The 20,433-nt window shown below is 44.3% G+C and overlaps 1 long non-coding RNA gene across 1 annotated transcript; it reads left to right on the top strand.

Annotated features, from left to right (window-relative positions):
- The first annotated feature begins 11,457 nt into the window (after positions 1-11,457).
- Positions 11,458-13,749, top strand: LOC115155351 (uncharacterized). The gene is made up of 2 exons (XR_003868033.1): positions 11,458-11,690; positions 13,652-13,749. It is a non-coding gene; the product is annotated as an uncharacterized LOC115155351 (long non-coding RNA).
- Positions 13,750-20,433: the final 6,684 nt, after the last annotated feature.

Genomic DNA, 20,433 nt, shown 5'->3' with positions numbered 1-20,433 from the left:
GTCTCAGTTGAATGACCAGTCTTGAAACCTGACTGATTTGGATCAAGAAGGTCATTCTGAGAGAGATAGCAGGAGAGCTGGCCAAGGACGGCACGTTCAAGAGTTTTGGAGAGAAAAGAAAGAAGGGATACTGGTCTGTAGTTGTTGACATCGGAGGGATCGAGTGTAGGTTTTTTCAGAAGGGGTGCAACTCTCGCTCTCTTGAAGACGGAAGGGACGTAGCCAGCCGTCAAGGATGAGTTGATGAGCGAGGTGAGGTAAGGGAGAAGGTCTCCGGAAATGGTCTGGAGAAGAGAGGAGGGGATAGGATCAAGCGGGCAGGTTGTTGGGCGGCCGGCCGTCACAAGATGTGAGATTTCATCTGGAGAGAGAGGGGAGAAAGAGGTCAAAGCACAGGGTAGGGCAGTGTGAGCAGGACCAACGGTGTCGTTTGACTTAGCAAACGAGGATCGGATGTCGTCGACCTTCTTTTCAAAATGGTTTACGAAGTCATCCGCAGAGAGGGAGGGGGGGGAGGAGGATTCAGGAGGGAGGAGAAGGTGGCAAAGAGCTTCCTAGGGTTAGAGACAGATGCTTGGAATTTAGAGTGGTAGAAAGTGGCTTTAGCAGCAGAGACAGAAGAGGAAAATGTAGAGAGGAGGGAGTGAAAGGATGCCAGGTCCGCAGGGAGGCGAGTTTTCCTCCATTTCCGCTCGGCTGCCCGGAGCCCTGTTCTGTGAGCTCGCAATGAGTCGTCGAGCCACGGAGCAGGAGGGGAGGACCGAGCCGGCCTGGAGGATAGGGGACATAGAGAGTCAAAGGATGCAGAAAGGGAGGAGAGGAGGGTTGAGGAGGCAGAATCAGGAGATAGGTTGGAGAAGGTTTGAGCAGAGGGAAGAGATGATAGGATGGAAGAGGGGAGAGTAGCGGGAGAGAGAGAGAGCGAAGGTTGGGACGGCGCAATACCATCCGAGTATGGGCAGAGTGAGAAGTGTTGGATGAGAGCGAGAGGGAAAAGGATACAAGGTAGTGGTTGGAGACTTGGAGGGGAGTTGCAATGAGATTAGTGGAAGAACAGCATCTAGTAAAGATGAGGTCAAGCGTATTGCCTGCCTTGTGAGTAGGGGGGGAAGGTGAGAGGGTGAGGTCAACAGAGGAGAGGAGTGGAAAGAAGGAGGCAGAGAGGAATGAGTCAAAGGTAGACGTGGGGAGGTTAAAGTCACCCAGAACTGTGAGAGGTGAGCCATCCTCAGGAAAGGAACTTATCAAGATGTCAAGCTCATTGATGAACTCTCCAAGGGAACCTGGAGGGCGATAAATGATAAGGATGTTAAGCTTGAAAGGGCTGGTAACTGTGACAGCATGGAATTCAAAGGAGGCGATAGACAGATGGGTCAGGGGAGAAAGAGAGAATGTCCACTTGGGAGAGATGAGGATCCCAGTGCCACCACCCCGCTCACCAGAAGCTCTTGGGGTGTGCGAGAACACGTGGGCAGACGAGGAGAGAGCAGTAGGAGTAGCAGTGTTATCTGTGGTAATCCATGTTTCCGTCAGCGCCAAGAAGTCGAGGGACTGGAGGGTAGCATAGGCTGAGATGAACTCTGCCTTGTTGGCCGCAGACCGGCAGTTCCAGAGGCTGCCGGAGACCTGGAACTCCACGTGGGTCGTGCGCGCTGGGACCACCAGGTTAGAGTGGGAGCGGCCACGCGGTGTGAAGCGTTTGTATGGCCTGTGCAGAGGGGAGAGAACAGGGATAGACAGACACATAGTTGATAGGCTACAGAAGAGGCTACGCTAATGCAAAGGAGATTGGAATGACAAGTGGACTACACGTCTCGAATGTTCAGGAAGTTAGCTTATGTTGCAAAAATCTTTTTGACTAAAATGATTAAAATGATACAGTACTGCTGGCTGGTGAAGTAGGCTAGCTAGCAGTGGCTGCGTTGTTGACTTTGTTTGAAAGTGTAGCTGGCTAGGTAACCTCGATAGTTTCAGTGCTACACCTTATCATGATACAAAGGCAGCTATGTAGCTAGCTAACATAACACTAATCAAGACATTCCTTTGTAATGTATTTAGTTTCTACAATGCTGCTCGTCGGTAACAGTTGGCTAGGTTTGGAAATGGCATCGCGGGGAACAAAAATAGCTGGCCAGCTAACCTCGATAATTACTCTAAACTACACAATTATCAAACTATGACAAACTATGACAAAGACAACTTATTGACTAAAATGACTAAAATGATACAGTACTGCTGGCTGGTAAAGTAGGCTAGCTAGCAGTGGCTGCGTTGTTGACTTTGTTTGAAAGTGTAGCTGGCCAGGTATCCTCGATAGCTTCAGTGCTACACCTTACAAGGCAACTATGTAGCTAGCTAACACTAGCTAACCTGGCTAGCTAACCTCGATAATTACTCTAAACTACACAATTATCTTAGATACAAAGACAGCAAAGACAACTATGTAGCTAGCTAACACTACACTAATCAAATCGTTCCGTTGTAATGTATTAGTTTCTACAGTGCTGCTAGTCGGTAGAAGTTGGCTAGCTCGCTAGCAGTTGTTGACTAAGTAGGAGAACGGTGGCGCGGCGGACGAAGATAGCTGGCTAGCTAACCTCGATAATTACTCTAAACTACACAACTATCTTTGATACAAAGACAGCTAAGTAGCTAGCTAAAAAATTGCTCAGATCAAACAAATCAAACCGTTGTAATGTAATGAGATGTAATATTACCTGCGGAGCGGAATGCAGCACGACTACTCGCTCCAAACCCGGAAGCAATGAACCTTATTTCTAAGGCTACATATATTAACATGGGCTATTTTCATCCCTTTCCTGGGTAGCTTATCAGAGATAGACATAATATGGAAAAGAGCAAATAAAGCAAGACAAAAAATATACATTCAGCAGTCCATTAATCAGTTGGTGTGTGTGTGTGCTGCGGTGTTGAAGCTATGAACCCATAGGCTTGGTTCTCTCACCCCTTCCAGGCTTTTGGGAGGGAGGGTGGACAATGAGCCTGTCATAGCAGATGTAACAATATCCCCACGCGCTCTGACAGCTTTCATGTCTGGGATAAGTTCTGTCCTCTTCTGGCACACAGCTAAAGGGTAGTCTTCGTTGAGAAAGATATACGTTATTCTCAAGTTATTGGCTCTTTCCAGAACAGCTACCTTGTCCTTGAACCACAGGAACTTGGGGTGGTGACAGGCCCAGGCCGATAGTGGTCAAGTTGTGTACCCATATTTAACACATTTTTTCGGCACTAAACTACTTCCATATATACTTCTATTCATTTGTTTTACCTGGTACCGGGTTACCTAATTGTGAGGCTTATGGGCGTCCTAGAGCAAAACAACCGACATGTACGTGTTCGTGATTCTCACCTCTCGATAGTGTGTAACCCAAACTGTTCGGAGTCCCATGACACTTGTGGAACACCATTGTATTCATGAGGGTGTCATCTTTCCATAGAGCGGTCAAATTAGTTTGTAGCCCAAAAGGTTTGGACGCTACAGTTGTTTTCATCCGCTGATGTCTCCTGGTCTGACAAACACAGCTGCAGCTCTGTCACCTTCATACAGATGTGCGGACATCGACTCTATGGTATAGGTCAAGGCAAAATGTGTAGAATTGCAGGAAATTAGCTTTAAAACTTCAAACATTTCTCTCTGTCCCATGGCAAAATGAGTAGAAATGTATGAAATGTGTTATAACATTTCTGAAATGTCTCTCCGCCTCATGGTAAAATGTGTAGAACTGCTGAAAACGTGCAGTCAAGATGGGGGCCACAACAAAAAAATGGCCTGCTTGGTGGGGGACCCCCACAACCAAATCTCGCTTAGGGCACCCAATAAGATAGAGCTAGCCCTGCACACACACTTATACAGTGCATTCTGGAAGTATTCAGACCCTTTGACTTTTTCCATATTTTGTTACATTACAGCCTTATTCTAAAATGGATTAAATAAAAAAAATCCTCATGAATCTACACACAATACCCCATAAAAACAGGTTTTTAGAATTTTTTGAAAATTTATAAAAATAATAAAACATAAGTATTCCAACCCTTTGCTCTGAGACTTGAAATTAAGCTCAGGTGCATCCTGTTTCCATTGTCATGGTTCCACCTGTCACTAGAGGGCGGCAGAGACCGTCCTAGAGACAATAACGACACTCAGGGGTCCTATTTACTCGTTATGATTTCCCTGTTAAAAGAGGTGTGTTTTCTGTTGTCCTTTACTGAAACTTGAATCGTTTACCATGTGTGTTCGTTTACTGAGTGAGTTTTTGTTTATGTTTATTATTATGTTTATTCTTAACCACATTTTCCTCATCTGGTCTCTTCTCTGCACCTGGGTCTAACCTCACCACGTCACAGCAAGCTTCTGCCTCAAAATGGACCCCGCAGAGATCACCCAGATCCAGAATGCTATCACCCACCAAGGAGCACTGGGCGGCAGCAAGAACAGCTCTCCCAAATATCAGATACCCTCCGAGCACTTACCGATTTCCTCCAACCACGGCCCAACCCCAACCCAGGAAGAGCCAATGCCCAAGTCTCATCTCCCAGTGCTACAGGCGTTGCCGTAGTTCCTCCAGGGAACCTGCACCAGGAACCCAAGATCCCAGCCCCCGAGTTGTATGACGGCCACCCGGGAGGATGCAAGGGGTTTCTCACTCAGTGCTCTCTGGTGTTCGAGTTACAGACCTCCTCGTTCTACAACGATCGGGCCATGGTCACCTACATAATCTCTCTACTCTCAGGCAAGGCCCTGGCGTGGGCAACAGCGGTGTGGGAACAACAGCCACCATCCTGCAGCTCTATATTAGCCTTCACTGCCAAGCTGCGATGAGTCTTCAACCACCCAGTCGGCGGACGAGAAGCGGGGGTTAAGATTTAACATATCAGACCAGAGAGGTGTGTAGCTGCAGCTCACGTCCAATGTGGTTCGAACTCTGAAATCTCAATGAAGTCACCTCCCGGACAATCACTGGACAATCACTGGTACGGCTGATTTGCTGTCCTAAGTAAAGTATCTAGAAAAACGAATTTAAAAAACTACTCTTCTTAAATCACCATAGTACGCGTCTCTCATCACCCCAATGGGAACCATCGACATGGCTGGCTAGCCTGTCTTCAAAGAGGCAGCTTCAGGAGCGAATGGAAAGTAGAATCAACTCTGTAGTTCTGTTCAGGACTACACGACAAGTCACCGGATACCGGACGATGGCTGAGAACAACAGCAGAAGACAGGTGGGGACCCCTTTTGAACAATCAGAGCCTTACAAGAGTGCCGCAGAAAGGCCCAACCAACCCCTTTCCAACAAGGCCCAGTTAGGAGAAATACACGAAAAACCAAGGCATTTCGCCATAAATACATTCATGATTTCTTACTCCAAGCAGGTGTTGGTATATGTGCAAAGTATATGATTAATGTGAGAGTAGTTTCTAAATGTACCAAAGTATTATGTCTCTGTCACCCTCTGCCCCTCCACCTCCATCTCTTTTGTAACAAGCCGCCATATTGTGTCAGTCCACGAGGGACTGTGTGTATGTTTATCCTGTGTTACCATTTAGTTTGCTAGTAAATAAATAATTAAACCAATTTGTGTAGTACGGAATCATAGGTAAGGCTGGATTTTTTGCAGATGCAGGAGGTAGCGACTGTTTAGAAGGATTACATGATACGAGGTTATGGTTAATACGTTGACTGTTTATGGATGTGATAGCTAAAGACCTTTAGAGTTTAATTCGGTAGATGGTAACTCTTTAAAGAACCCCTCTCGTGGTGCCCCAAATCTTAATGAGTTAATTGTTACATGATTAATTTAATCGGGCAACAATTAAACATAGTTAGTTGATTAGGTGAATAACAGTCATCAGATTAATGAAAGTAAAGTCACGACAGCTTCTAAGGGTTGCACATGTTTTTGTTCTAGCCCAGCCCTAACACCCAACTCATCATCAAGCTCTTGATTAGTGGAATCAGGTGTCTTACTATTACTTCAGCATAAAACGTTTGTCTGCTGTTTTGTCTTTAACTTCAGAATTTCAGTCTCATTACAAATGAGCAGAGCACACACAGCAGATGAGGACATCTATGCGTGTGTGTGCACGTGGGAGCACAGTGGGAGGGTCCTCAACACGTCTGCATCCAGGAGACTGAAGGTGCAAGGAAAGTAGGCTGTGGCTTGACAACAGCTCTGTCAATCTGCTCAGCATTTGATTTATTTGATTGAATCTTTACTGGGATAAAGAGACCTCATATAAGATATCAGCAGGGTTATCAATTTTACAAATAAAATCACAAACATGGAAACACAAACAGTACATTAGGCTACATTTCACATTTAAAACAAACACCAAAACCAACTCTCATATCACGAGTGGCCTTTACAGCAACCAACTTTTGAAAAGTATCCAAAAGTATCTGATTAAACTGTATGTTTGTCTCCTTCAGCTCCCTCTGCCTCTCATCCTCCTCAGATCAACCTACCTAGAGACGGAAGCACAGAAAACACTGACCTGTGTAGGAATCCCACCTGGCTCAAATACCTTCAAATACTTGTGTTGTGCTTGATTTGGTTTGCCCGGTATATCTCTGTCTTCACAGTATGTCTCGTTCTTCATAGGCATCACTAAGAAGTTCAAGTTTGAAGCGTTTTGTGGGCAGAGCATCAAATACAACTGTCACATGTGGTGGGAGATGAATGGAGAGAAAGTGTCCTCATAGCAGCAAGGCTACTGAGTGAAATTAAACAGGTACACACATACTCGGACTCATTGATGTACGCACACAACATGCGCACACACATACTTGTTTTTTAGAACAAGGCAACAGAATTGACACATTTCTTAGAAAACAAGATCTCAGATTCATTATTGATAATTCACTAATGTGTGAATGTTCTGTATGTATTTGTTATTGTAGCGAGGTAGAGATATCTTCAAGGCGGATCATCGTCACGGCTATCTTGACCATAGACACAGTGACTATGAAGGACCTCCAGTCAGAGTTCAAGTGTGGGGCCATGAATGACCAGAAATGGATATCTGCAGTGGTGACTCTCAAGCCAAAAGGTTAGTGGAAACACACACAAGCGCACCCCAACCCGCGCACACACGTCAGGCAAATACACTCAGACACACATCCACATGTCACATAGACACACAAACACACAGAAACACATACACACACATTCTCTCTCTTTAACTTTGTCAGTGTTTTGTCCTCCTCCCACAGAGTCTATGCTGATGGTGGATGTATGTGTGGTCTGCTGCTCTTCCTCTTGTTGTCTGCTGTGGTCGTCATGGTGTTTGCCATTGATCTGGCTCTCCTCTTCCACGGGGTTTTCAAACACTATGGTCGTTCTGAGGGTAAGAACATTTAGTTCACAAACTGAAGTTTACTGATGCTATTTTATATACACATTACGTTGTACAGAAATGCTTATTCAGGTATGCCGGTATAGTATTGGGAGCCATGTAGTTCTTAGTCACACCACACAGAGGCACTCTAACCCTGTACTGTACAGTAAATGTCTCAGTCAGTCCCTCTCATGTGCAGTGCAGTAGTCTGCAGTATAATTAGTCTTCTCAGCAGGTCCCATCTGGGGTCAATCCCACTGCTAGTGTAGAACTAATGGGCCATTTATAAAACAAAAAAAACTCAATTTCAGATAAAATATAATTTAATAAAATCTCTAGAATCCACTCTTGACAGAATCCTCCTAGACAAAGGCATAGAGGAGAGAGTGTCACTTTGTGAGCAGTGCTCTGCCCACTGTCCTGGAGCAGAAGTGTGGTTTAAGACTCTTCATCCACGGCAGAGGCGACATACATAGATTTGTTCTTTTAGACAGTGCCCTGCCCTCTAAGAGGAAAATGTAGAAGTAATAAACTCAGCAAAAACAGAAACATCCTCTCACTGTCAACTGCATTTATTTTCAGCAAACTTAACATGTGTCAATATTTGTATGAACATAACAAGATTCAACAACTGAGACATAAACTGAACAAGTTCCACAGACATGCGACTAACAGAAATAGATTTTTTAAATTTAACTAGGCAAATCAGTAAAGAACAAATTCTTATTTCCAACGACAGCCAAGGAACAGTGGGTTAACTGCCTTGTTCATGAGCACAACGACAGATTTTTACTTTGTCAGCTCAAGGATTTGATCTTGCAACCTTTCAGTTACTAGTCAAACACTCTAACCACTAGGCTACCTGCCACCCCAGAAATGATGTGTCCCTGAACAAAGGGGGGGTCAAAATCAAAAGTAACAGTCAGTATGTGATGTGGCCACCAGCTGCATTAAGTACTGCAGTGCATCTCCTCCTCATGGACTGCACCAGATTTGCCAGTTCTTGCTGTGAGATGTTACCCCACTCACCAAGGCACCTGCAAGTTCCTGGACATTTCTGGGGGGAATGGCCCTAGCCCGCACCCTCCGATCCAACAGGTCTCAGACGTGCTCAATGGGATTGAGATCTGGTCTCTTCGCTGGCCATGGCAGAACACTGACATTCTTGTCTTGCAGGAAATCACGCACAGAACGAGCAGTATGGCTGGTGGCATTGTCATGCTGGAGGGTCATGTCAGGATGAGCCTGCAGGAAAGGTACCAAATGAGGGAGGAGGATGTCTTCCCTGTAACGCACAGTGTTGATATTGGCTGCAATGACAACAAGCTCAGTCCGATGATGCTGTGACACACCGCCCCAAACCATGACGGACCCTCCACCTCGATTTCGCTCCAGAGTACAGGCCTCGGTGTAACGCTAATTCCTTCGACGATAAATACGAATCCGACCATCACCCCTGGTGAGACAAAACCGCGACTCGTCTGAGAAGAGCACTTTTTGCCAGTCCTGTCTGGTCCAGCGACAGTTGGTTTGTGCCCATAGGCAACGTTGTTGTCGGTGATGTCTGGTGAGGACCTGCCTTACAACAGACCTACAAGCCCTCAGTCCAGCCTCTCTCAGCCTATTGCGGACAGTCTGAGCACTGATGGAGGGATTGTGCATTCCTGGTGTAGCCTTCCCTGTAGCTCAGTTGGTAGAGCATGGTGTTTGCAACACCAGGGTTGTGGGTTCAATTCCCATGGGGGGCCAGCACAGGGAAAAAAAAATGTATGAAATGTATGCATTCACTACTGTAAGTCGCTCTGGATAAGAGCGTCTGCTAAATGATGTAAATGTAACTCGGGCAGTTGTTGTTGCCATCCTGTCCCGCAGGTGTGATGTTTGGATGTACCGATCCTGTGCAGGTGTTGTTACACGTGGTCTGCCACTGCGAGGTGGATCAGCGGTCTGTCCTGTCTCCCTGTAGCGCTGTCTTAGGCATCTCACAGTAAGGACATTGCAATTTATTGCCCTGGCCACATCTGCTGTCCTCATGCCTCCTTGCAGCTTGCCTAAGGCACGTTCACTCAGATGAGCAGGGACCCTGGGCATCTTTCTTTTGGTGTTTTTCAGAGTCAGTAGAAAGGCCTCTTTAGTGTCCTAAGTTTTGATAACTGTGACCTTAATTGCCTACCGTCTGTAAGCTGTTAGTGTCTTAATGACTGTTCCACAGGTGCATGTTCATTAATTGTTTATGGTTCATTGAACAAGCATGGGAAACAGTGTTTAAACCCTTTACAATGAAGATCTGTGAAGTTATTTGGATTTTTAAGAATTATCTTTGAATGACAGAGTCCTGATTAAGGGACTTTTCTTTTTTTGCTGAGTTTAGTACTTAAGTAAAACATAAGCTTCTCCCGCTCTTCTGTTGTGTCCCCAGACCGCTTGGAGCTGGTAGAGGCCTGCATGCGGCTAAACAGGAGGCTGATGGTCATCCTGACCAATGTTCCCTCTGATTTTTTCCCCGCACTGAGCAAATTTCACGTGTGCTGAGTGCAAACTTGAACATTGTGAAGATGTTGTGCAACTTCCAGCGCGCGTTGACTGTGAACACTGAGGCTGTACCCACTTTAAGTTATAGTTTCAGACAGTGGTCAAGTAGGTTACTGTGGCTATGTGATCATAATGTAGGCCTATCATCAAAAACAATGGAGAAAATGCATCTCATAACATTTTAACACGTAAATAGCTGTTCTATCATTCAGCCTGCACAGTAGCAGCCAATGTGTGGTGTTCAATGTAGGCCTACATTTCATGACACTTTTGAAAAAAAAAACATGCAGGGCTTGACAATAACCGGTTTATCCACTTGACCTTCAGTCAAGGAGGTGACTGAAAATGTTGTTGTGTTGTTTGATGCAAGATAAAGATTTTAAAAAAGCATTATTATTCCCATACAATTATGACAAAGAATCAGACCAATTATGCTACCCTCTGCCTATTGGCTAGTTAGCTTCAAGCCTGTCTCAAAATACAACACTTCCCCTTCAAGACAAGAAAAAAAAGCTCTTTACCTGACTTGTTTTGTGCTCTTGTAGGAAGCAATCACTCCCTTATTGCTGACTATAAATTATCTATAACTAATAACTCACTATCTAGCAAAGGATATTAACAAAATGTGCACACGTGGCTACATGCAGCTCTCGCTTTGATCTCAAAACAAGCTCATCTACTCACAACTGCTCATGCTGTCAACACAGTCCAATTCAAAGTAAATGGCACAGTCAATGTAAATAGTCCAGGTGGCCATTTTATTAATTGTTCAGCAGTCTTATGACTTCTGGGTAGAAGCTGTTAAGGAACCTTTTGGACCTAGACTTGGCGTTCCGGTACCGCTTATAGCATGCGTTTCAGAGAGAACAGTCTATAACTTGGGTGGCTGGAGTCTTTGACAATTATTTGGGCCTTCCACTCACACCGCCTAAATATATACTGGTAGTTCCACCTTTCAAAGTTGCATCATACTGTGGCACACCTTACATTTAGAGGATTGGAGGACTCTAAATGAATATCTAAGGGGCATTTTCCGTTAGAATCTGTGAGAATATCTAAGGGGCTTATATATAATTCCAAATTAATTAATAAGTGTCGCTTTATTTAAAAAGTAATAATATTTTGGAGATTTCGCTTTCATTTAACCTAGAGTGAGTGAGAAAAAGGCAATTCTTGAACATGGGGTGAGACATTCTCACTAATTTGTAAATAAAGTCAGTTATTTTGAACAATTTATTTCTGGAGAAACCTAACTTGATTATTTAGCAGACATCAGAAGTAAATCATTCAAAATAACTGGCTCTGAAACAAGCATGGAGAAACACAGATCTTAAGAATATCATGGAATATTTGAACATTTTTGTTTCGCCATGCTTGTCTCAGAGCAGCGCGAAACGGTGCTGAAATAGAAGGCCACAGCAGGAAGACTATGTATTCTGTTCCCACTCGTGGTATTTCTCTTTGGTTTCACATCCTTGGAATAGCAGAACAGCATAACGGTCCGTACGGCCCTTGCTGTGCCTGGTGAGCAGTTAGTCAAGTTCTGTTGTCAGAAGAGGAATGGAAATGTCAGGGTGAACCGAAAACCTGACGAACCCGCCACGTACTGCATGTTGACTCTGCCTGTCGGAGGTGGAGTTCCAGAGCTCACAGGTGTGCCTGGCATGGATTGTGACTCCATCTCATTCCTCACCCTTTTCAACGCGTGAGTGGGTCAATGACTATTCAAGCCATTGACTCACTGATGAATGAAGATGAGCGATCTGCAAAGGCAATCTGTAATCTGCAGGCATCACGGCTCGGTAAGAAATGATATATATACAGTTGAAGTCGGAAGTTCACATACACTTATGCTGAAGTCATTAAAACTTGTATTTCAACCACTCCACATATTTCTTGTTAACAAACTATAGTTTTGGCAAATCGGTTAGGACATCTACTTTGTGCATGACACAAGAAATTTTCCAACAATTGTATCACATTTCCAGTGGGTCAGAAGTTTACATACACTAAGTTCACTGTGCCTTTAAACAGCTTGGAAAATTCCAGAAAATGATGTAATGGCTTTAGAAGCTTCTGATAGGCTAATTGACATCATTTGAGTCAATTGGAGGTGTACCTGTGGATGTATTTCAAGGCCTACCTTCAAACTCATTGCCTCTTTGCTTGACATCATGGGAAAATCAAAAGAAATCATTCAAGACCTCAGAAAACAATTGTAGACCTCCACAAGTCTGGTTCATCCTTGTGAGCAATTTCCAAATGCCTTAAGGTACCACGTTCATCTGTACAAACAATAGTACGCAAGTATAAACACCATGGGACCACACAGCCGTCATACCGCTCAGGAAGGTGACGTGTTCTGTCTCCTGGACACGAATGTACTTTGGTGCGAAAGGTGCAAATCAATCCCAGAATGACAGCAAAGGACCTTGTGAAGATGCTGGAGGAAACAGGTACAAAAGTATCTATATCCACAGTAAAACAAGTCCTATATAGACATAACCTGAAAGGACTCTCAGCAAGGAAGAAGCCACTGGTCCAAAACCGGCATAAAAAAAGCCAGACTATGGTTTGCAACTGCACATGGGGACAAAGATCGTACTTTTTGGAGAAATGTCCTATGGTCTGATAAAACAAAAATAGAACTGTTTTGCCATAATGACCATCATTATGTTTGGAGGAAATAGGGGGAGGCTTGCAAGCCGAAGAACACCATCCCAACTGTAAAGCACGGGGGTGGCTGCATCATGTTGTGGGGGTGCTTTGCTGCAGGAGGGACTGGTGCACTTCACAAAATAGATGGCATCATGAGGAAAGGAAAATTATATGGATATATTGAAGCAAAATCTCAAGACATCAGTCAGGAAGTTAAAGCTTGGTCGCAAATGGGTCTTCCAAATGGACAATGTGGGAAGCTTGTGGAAGGCTAACTGAAATGTTTGACCCAAGTTAAACAATTTAAAGGCAATGCTACCAAATACTAATTGAGTGCATGTAAACTTCTGACTCGCTGTCACGAGCGGATAGAACTGTTTAGGGTGAGTCAAGCGCAGGAGACTGAGGTCCGTTGGAACAAACTTGATTTAATAAATCCAAAGGCAAAATCCACATACGGCTGGGAGCACAACAGTCAAAAAAGACTAAAAGAAGCTCCACTCAAAAGGCAGACGGGGCACAGCCCGGCAACCCTACTGCCTATACAATAAGTCGTAACCCAAACAATATAACACCACACGTAACAAAGAACAATCCCGCACGAATCCTAACTAAACACAGACAGACTAAATACCCCCCACTAATGACAAACACGAAACAGGTGCAATCAAAAAACAGACATAACTAACAGACACTGAAACACAGATCGGTGGCAGCTAGTAGGCCGGCGACGACGAACGCCGAGCACCGCCTGACCGAGGAGAGGCGCCACCTTCTGTGGACGTTGTGACACTCGCTGGGAATGTGATGAAAGAAATAACAGCTGAAATAAATCATTCTCGTACTTAAAATCATTTCACATTCTTAAAATAAAGTGGTGATCCTAACTGACCTAAGACCGGGAATTTTTACTAGGATTAAATGTCAGGAATTGTGAAAAACTGAGTTTAAATGCATTTGGCTAAGGTGTATGTAAACTTCCAACTTCAACTGTACATCATTTTTTTTAATTCTCAGAACATTAACCATGTTTGTTCGCTTGTTTTGCGCTGTTCTGTAGTTTTGACCCAATGATTCGTCTGACAAAGAACTTTGCGTCCTGCAGGCCCAGGCATGGATCAAAGACATTCAATATCATCATCTTCACAGACGAATCGACTGTGGCCCTTGAGCAAATTGCTCAAAACTGCCACAGAAAAAAAGGAAGAAGATCAAGAAGATTAACGAAAGCATAAAGATGGTGATGAAGAAATGCTGTTTTGAGTTAGAAATGTAACACTTTAGAGTACTTAAACATCGAATACATTGCAAGTTGAGGGATTTTCACAACAGTAGCCGGGCTATAAAAAGTCTATTGTCCTGCTAATAAGAATCATTTGCACGATGGGCTACATTCTTTATTGTAACCACAATGTCACACATAATTTGTATCTATCTTTCCAATTACTTTTAGAGTTTGAGAATTACAAATGTGCACTTTCTTTTTAGTTACATTGTTTTAGTTCGAACATGCAGACTTTTTTTCTTGGTTTTATGTAGGATGCTACATTTTTGACCAGTTGCAATTGTAAGTAGGCCTAATAAAACAATTCCTACTTATATTAGGCTGTTAAGCCTGTTCGCCTACCTCAGCCAGTTAAGTTATTTAATATAGGTCTAGGCTCCGAAAAAATAGACTCCAATTAAACCCTCTTGTTGTTTGTAAAGTCAAATTCAAAAGGCACTCGCACATCTGAGCAATCTTTTTTGCATGTGCATGTCAACAGCAGGATAAGATGAGGAAAAAGAGGGAATCCGCACACTGCTCTTGATCGCATCATTGATCTTTAATAATGCTTTACGTATCGACCTCACGGCCTTCATCAGAGCTTTTGTGAGATTTTTAAATTAGCACCCTTATGTAGACTTAGCCCCACCCACATCCGTTCCACGCATAGAAAGGGGTTGGAGGCGAAGGAAAAACAAATAAGTGCTACCAATATAACAATATGCATTTCATAAATATTCAAATAAAGTGTGTACATAAAACGTATTAAACACGTGTGTAAAACCACAATGAGGACATAGACCTACCAAGCAAGTTTTCATAAATCACTGGGTACAGTGTAAGAAAAACATCAGCGTATGTCATTGTCGTGTGTGTAGGTGACAGAGAAGTCAGGCGCGGGAGAAACCAACTTGGTGTAACTGGAGTAGTTTAATTAAGATAAAACAAACTCCAAAAACCAACGTACATAAATAAAATAACATGGGTAAAATAACCCGTAGCGCACCAATACAAAATACACAAGCACATAACCACAAACGATCTCTGACAAGGACATGAGGGGAAACAGAGGGTTAAATACACAGCATGTAATGAATGGGATTGGAACGAGGTGTGTAGGAAGACAAGACAAAACCAATGGAAAATGAAAAATGGATCAATGATGGCTAGAAGACCGGTGACGTCGACCACCGAGCACCACCTGAACAAGGAGGGGCATCGACTACATAGGCATTTCATCACTAAGACCTTTAGGAAATAATGTCCGGAGGGTGAAAATCCCCAAATATTCTGGCTGATTTTCTTTTGTGGCTGGCAGTTGGCATGGACCAATTTATTGTGTAAAAAAACATGCCAAGTTCAAAGCATACATAGTTGTGAACATTACAGAGTGTTCTTTAGCTCTAGCTGGGGTTTTTTGTAGCAGTTCATCTCGTGTTTTCCCCAATGCCAAATTAAGAGCTTCATCCACACATTGTGGAGAATAGCCTCTTCTTAGAAACCTATTGCGCATCTCTGCTGCTTTTTCTAGATAGTCCTGAAAATGATTTGTTGCAAGTTGGGGGAAGGGGGTGGGGGTGGTTTCACACCTAGCTCAAGTTGGGGAGAGGGCTTCACACCTAGCTCGGCTATTAGACAATTCTTTAGTAAAGGTCAAATAGTCTATTGTTCAGCTAATAGCCCATTCCGCTATGCTTGTGAAAAACTAATAATAATACTTTTTCCCCTTTCCACATGTTAAAGATTCCAATTGATAAAGTGTTTTTAGCCACAATCGGCCACAACCCCAATTAATACATTTGGGCACAGTCGATAGCGTGCTGGGCTTCAGGCTAAAATGTTGAGGATTCGAAACCTGCTCCCTGCTTGCTATAATGAATGAGTTTGATACACCTGGTATTGGATATGGCTGAAAAAAAACTTGCTAAATAGCGATTTTCGTAAATGAACTTTATGACTAAAATATATGCACAATCGTTTGTCTCTACATTAATTAACATATTCCTCTCAATTGTAATTTTTTTGCTTGACTCATTATGACGTTACAACTACATACATACATTTGCTTCCCCGTAATGTTTTGTCAGCCATCTTTGCTGAAGTCACCAAAGACGGGTGGCCCACATCAAATTCGTCATTGGAACCACTCGATACCATTGGTCATTTAAAAACCTTGGGACCCAAATGCATAATGAGTGCTGTAACTCCCCCTTGTGGTGGTCTGTAGCAATGAAGTCGTGACGCTGGGTACCTCTAAGTCCCACGGTGTAAGCTCACAACTTTTAAAGGAGGAACCACTGTAGGTCCTGGATGGCAGGAAGCTTGGCCCCAGCGATGTACTGGGCCGTATGCACCACCCTCTGTAGTGCCTTACGGTCGGATGCCAAGCAGTTGCCATACCAGGCGGTGATGAAACCACTCAGGATGCTCTCAATGGTGTAGTTGTATAACTTTGAGGATCTGGGGACCCATGCCAAATCTTTTCAGTCTCCTGAGGGGGAAAAGGAGTTGTTGTGTCCTCTTCACGACTCTCTTGGTGTGTTTGGACCATGATATTTTGTTGGTGATGTGGACACCAAGGAACTTGAATCTCTCAACCTGCTACACTACAGCCCCGTCAATGTGAATGGGAGCGTGTTCAGCCTTTTTTTTCCTGTAGTCCACAATCAGCTCCTTTGTCTTGCTCATGTTGAGGGAGAGGTTGTTGTCCTAGCACCACACTGCCAGGTCTTGGACCTCCTCCCTATAGGCTGTCTCATCATTGTCGATGATCAGGCCTACCACTGTTGTGTCGTCGGCATCCTTAATGATGGTGTTGGAGTTGTGTCTGGCCACGCAGTCATGGGTGAACAGAGAGTACAGAAGGGACTAAGTACGCACCCCTAAGGGGCCCCAGTGTTGAGGATCAGCATGGCAGATGTGTTTTTGCCTACCCTTACCACCTGGGGGCGGAACGTCAGGAAGTCCAGGATCCAGTTGCCGAGGGGGTATTTAGTCCCAGAGTCCTTAGCTTAGTGATGAGCTTTGTGGGCACTATAATGTTGAACGCTGAGCTGTAGTTAATGAACAGCATTCTCACATAGGTGTTCCTTTTGTCCAGGTGGGAAAGGGAAGTGTGGAGTGTGATTGAGATTGCGTCATCTGTGGATATGTTGGGGCGGCATGCGAATTGGAGTGAGTCTAGGGTTTCCAAGGATGATGGTGTTGATGTGAGCCATGAGCAGCCTTTCAAAGCACTTCATGGCTACCGACGTGAGTGCTACGGGTCTGTAGTCATTTAGACAGATGGTCTGCTTGAAACATGTAGGTATTACAGACTCGGTCAGGGAGAGGTTGAAAATGTCAGTGAAGACACTTCCCAGTTGGTCTGAGCATGCTCTGAGTACACGTCCTGGTAATCCGCCTGACCCCGCGGCCTTATGAATGTTGACCTGTTTAAAGGTCTTGCTCACATCGGCTATGGAGAACGGGATCACACAGTCATCCGGAACAGCTGGTGCCCTCATGTATGCTTCAGTGTTGCTTGCCTCGAAGCGAGCATAAAAGGCATTTAGCCCCTCTGGTAGGCTTGCGTCACTGGGCAGCTCGCCTCTGGGTTTCCCTATGTAGTCCGTAATAGTTTGCAAGCCCTGCCACATTCGATGAGCATCAGAGCCAGTGTAGTAGGGTTCAATCTTAGTCCTGTATTGACGCTTTATCTGTTTGAGGGTTTGTCTGAAGGCATAGCAGGATTTCTTATATACATCCGGATTAGTGTCACGCTTCTTGAAAGCGGCAGCTCTAGCCTTTAGCTCGGTGCGGAAGCACAGCTGAGTAAGCATACATTTAAATAATTTGCTCTTTATTTTAATTTTAATTTTACTGGGCTAAGGGCCAGTCTCAGCGGCGGGAGAGAGCAGCAGACTGAGAGTCCACCTCAACATCCCTCCACTCGCCCTTTCCTCCACCGACACTGACCAAAAAGGAACACCGTCTTCCAGCTGATGGTGAAACTCAAGTCTCACCGCATTATTTCTGCCTCATGCACAAATTCTTGTTCTTACTCCTGTGAACAGAAAAAGTTCAATATTCCTTGATATTAAAAAAGACCCAATCTGCTAATAATAACAACAATGCAAGCCTATAGATACACTTTCCTACTCATTCATTTCCACTGCAGAGCTTGTTGTAGCACTGAGTGGAAATAGGAAGAACGCACATTTTATGGCTTATGTTGACAGTGCTGAGTAAGAATACAGCTCTGCTGTATTTGTTGACAGTCTCTCTCTAGTTAGGGTTTTAAATGTTTTGAAATCTCACAGTATCAACTTTGCTGTAGATGTATTCTAAGCCTGCTACGTTACAGCAGACACGGTCATGTGAGCCGTCCAATTGGCCAGCAGTAGGCCTATAGAGCACTTAATTTGCTCTCTGGGCCCGCCGGGAAGGCAGAGTTTGTACCTTCAGACACATGAAATAGTTCAAAATGGCATTAGTTTGCCTACCCGGCCCGCAGGGCAGCAGAATCTGTGCACCTAGGTATCATAGGCTCTTAAAAGTTAATTTACGACCTCTGAAAAACTTCCCTGTCCACTTACATAAGAAAAGGTCTTGACTATTATAAAAGAAAAGGAAGACTAGATAGTCAACTGTATGTATGTTGCTTTTGCGTTTCTAAAGAGCTGCCTGTCATTTACTCAAGCCATGCAATAAAGAGATTATATTATCTTTCTGTCAGTCTACGTGGGTGGTTTGGTTAGTTGCCATGTAGACTAGATATGGCTCTGTCTCAAACCATGTGAGGCATCCAAGTTATTTGCATTTGTTTATGGATTACCTGTCTTTGGATAAATAGCATATTTTGTTGGGAAATATAGTAGAAATGTTCAGAGTGAATTCGACTTATCTAATGTCCTGAAGTTATGAAAGCCACAGAATAAACTTGATGGGTAAAATGCAAGGACTGTAAATCTCGACAGTCAGCATTACAGATGCCAGGTAGGCTAATTACGAAAGTGATTACCACTGCCATATAACATATCAATTAACATGATGAGTTTAATCGATTAAGATCTATAATCATTTTAAATTCATTTGTGCTTCCCGTTTAACATTATTACTATTCTGCTCTTGCTCCTCATTATGTTCCTAGTAGTGGAACACTAGCTAAAGAACACTGAAAATGTGTATGTGTGTGTGTTTAAGAGCAGATGGTAAGTATTACAGATGAGATAACTGAATGCAAGTAGTCACTTGGATTGACTGCTTTTTTGACCAGGTCCCGTATAACCGAGATTCCTTGTGAAATGAAATATTAAAAAAGTAAAAAACATGGTGGTGATGTTTGGCCTAACAGCTGGCACAAGGCCATAGGGGACCTGCTTTGTTTTCCTCTGGCCCCGGTGACATGGTACTCGCCCTGCTGTCCCACCACCCACACCTCTCTCCTCCTCCTCCTCCACACCCCTCTCTCTGGACTCCTTGAACCCAACAACCTCCCGTCCGAACCCCACCCTTTCAGGGGCTAGGCCAGCAGGGGCCGATCCATCACAATTTAATCAGAGAGTGCCAAAAACAGACACCAGACGCACAATGAATGACCACTATATAGATACATACTGTAGATAGCCCAGGCAGGAATCGGTGATATGACCCTTGTGATACACCATGTAGTCACTACCACTGCTAGTTAAGGTCTGTCCATTACAGCCTATTTGAATGCATTGTGTTGATAGAGAAAGCATATTGATAGTGGTTAAAGTGAATTTATGGGAATAGTGTGGTGGTCACACACTTAACCTTGTCTTTGTGTCATAAACCATTGTGGTGATGGCAGTAGCACCATAGAAATAGGAATGTAGGCCTTGTCCTGCCAGAGTCTCAGTTGAGGAGTAGGCTATACACTGATATTACTATTGTGCTAGTCTGGCTGCCACATTGTTTCCTGGACAATAATGAATGTGTAGGTGAGGTAGACCAAAGCATCTCAGTGAAGTCTTTCCTCATTTCCTCAGGGTTTGTATGGGGAGGAATCCACTCCATCACTATTACCCAACAGTTCTGAGTGAACAGCAGGTGGTTGGGGTGTGTGTGTGTGGGGGGGGGGGGGTTACAGAGGACCTAGGGGGTACAAAGGACTGACTGGCCTAAGGATCACTTAAAGGCAATGTGCACGCACACATGCGCGCACACACACCCACACCCACCTCCCGAACACAATACTAACAGCCCTCACACATGCTCCCCCCTATGGTGAGGACGGCAAGCCTGAGGAATCTAACAGGGTCACATTCTATGTGTGTGTGTGTGTGTGTGTGTGTGTGTGTGTGTGTGTGTGTGTGTGTGTGTGTGTGTGTGTGTGTGTGTGTGTGTGTGTGTAAGTTGACCTATAAGGACAGAACATCAGCTGGGCTCCTGGACTACCTCTTCCCCTTTCGAGGCCTGGGAGTCTGAATGCAGGCCCAGTAGCCTGGGGCTGAAGTAATCCCCTTTGCCTTACAAGGTGTTGACACAGTGGGGTTGAAGAGGAGACACTGCCTGGCCATAGGAACTATTCTTTTCAGGCAGTCTTTTGGTCAATAGGATTAGGAACTCTCTCCCTTTTTCCCGCCCATCCCCCCAATGTCCACTCCCTTCCTTCC

The sequence above is a fragment of the Salmo trutta genome, chromosome 20, assembly GCF_901001165.1.
Source record: "Salmo trutta chromosome 20, fSalTru1.1, whole genome shotgun sequence".
Lineage (NCBI taxonomy): Eukaryota > Metazoa > Chordata > Actinopteri > Salmoniformes > Salmonidae > Salmo > Salmo trutta.
This window is presented reverse-complemented; position numbering and strand designations above follow the sequence as displayed.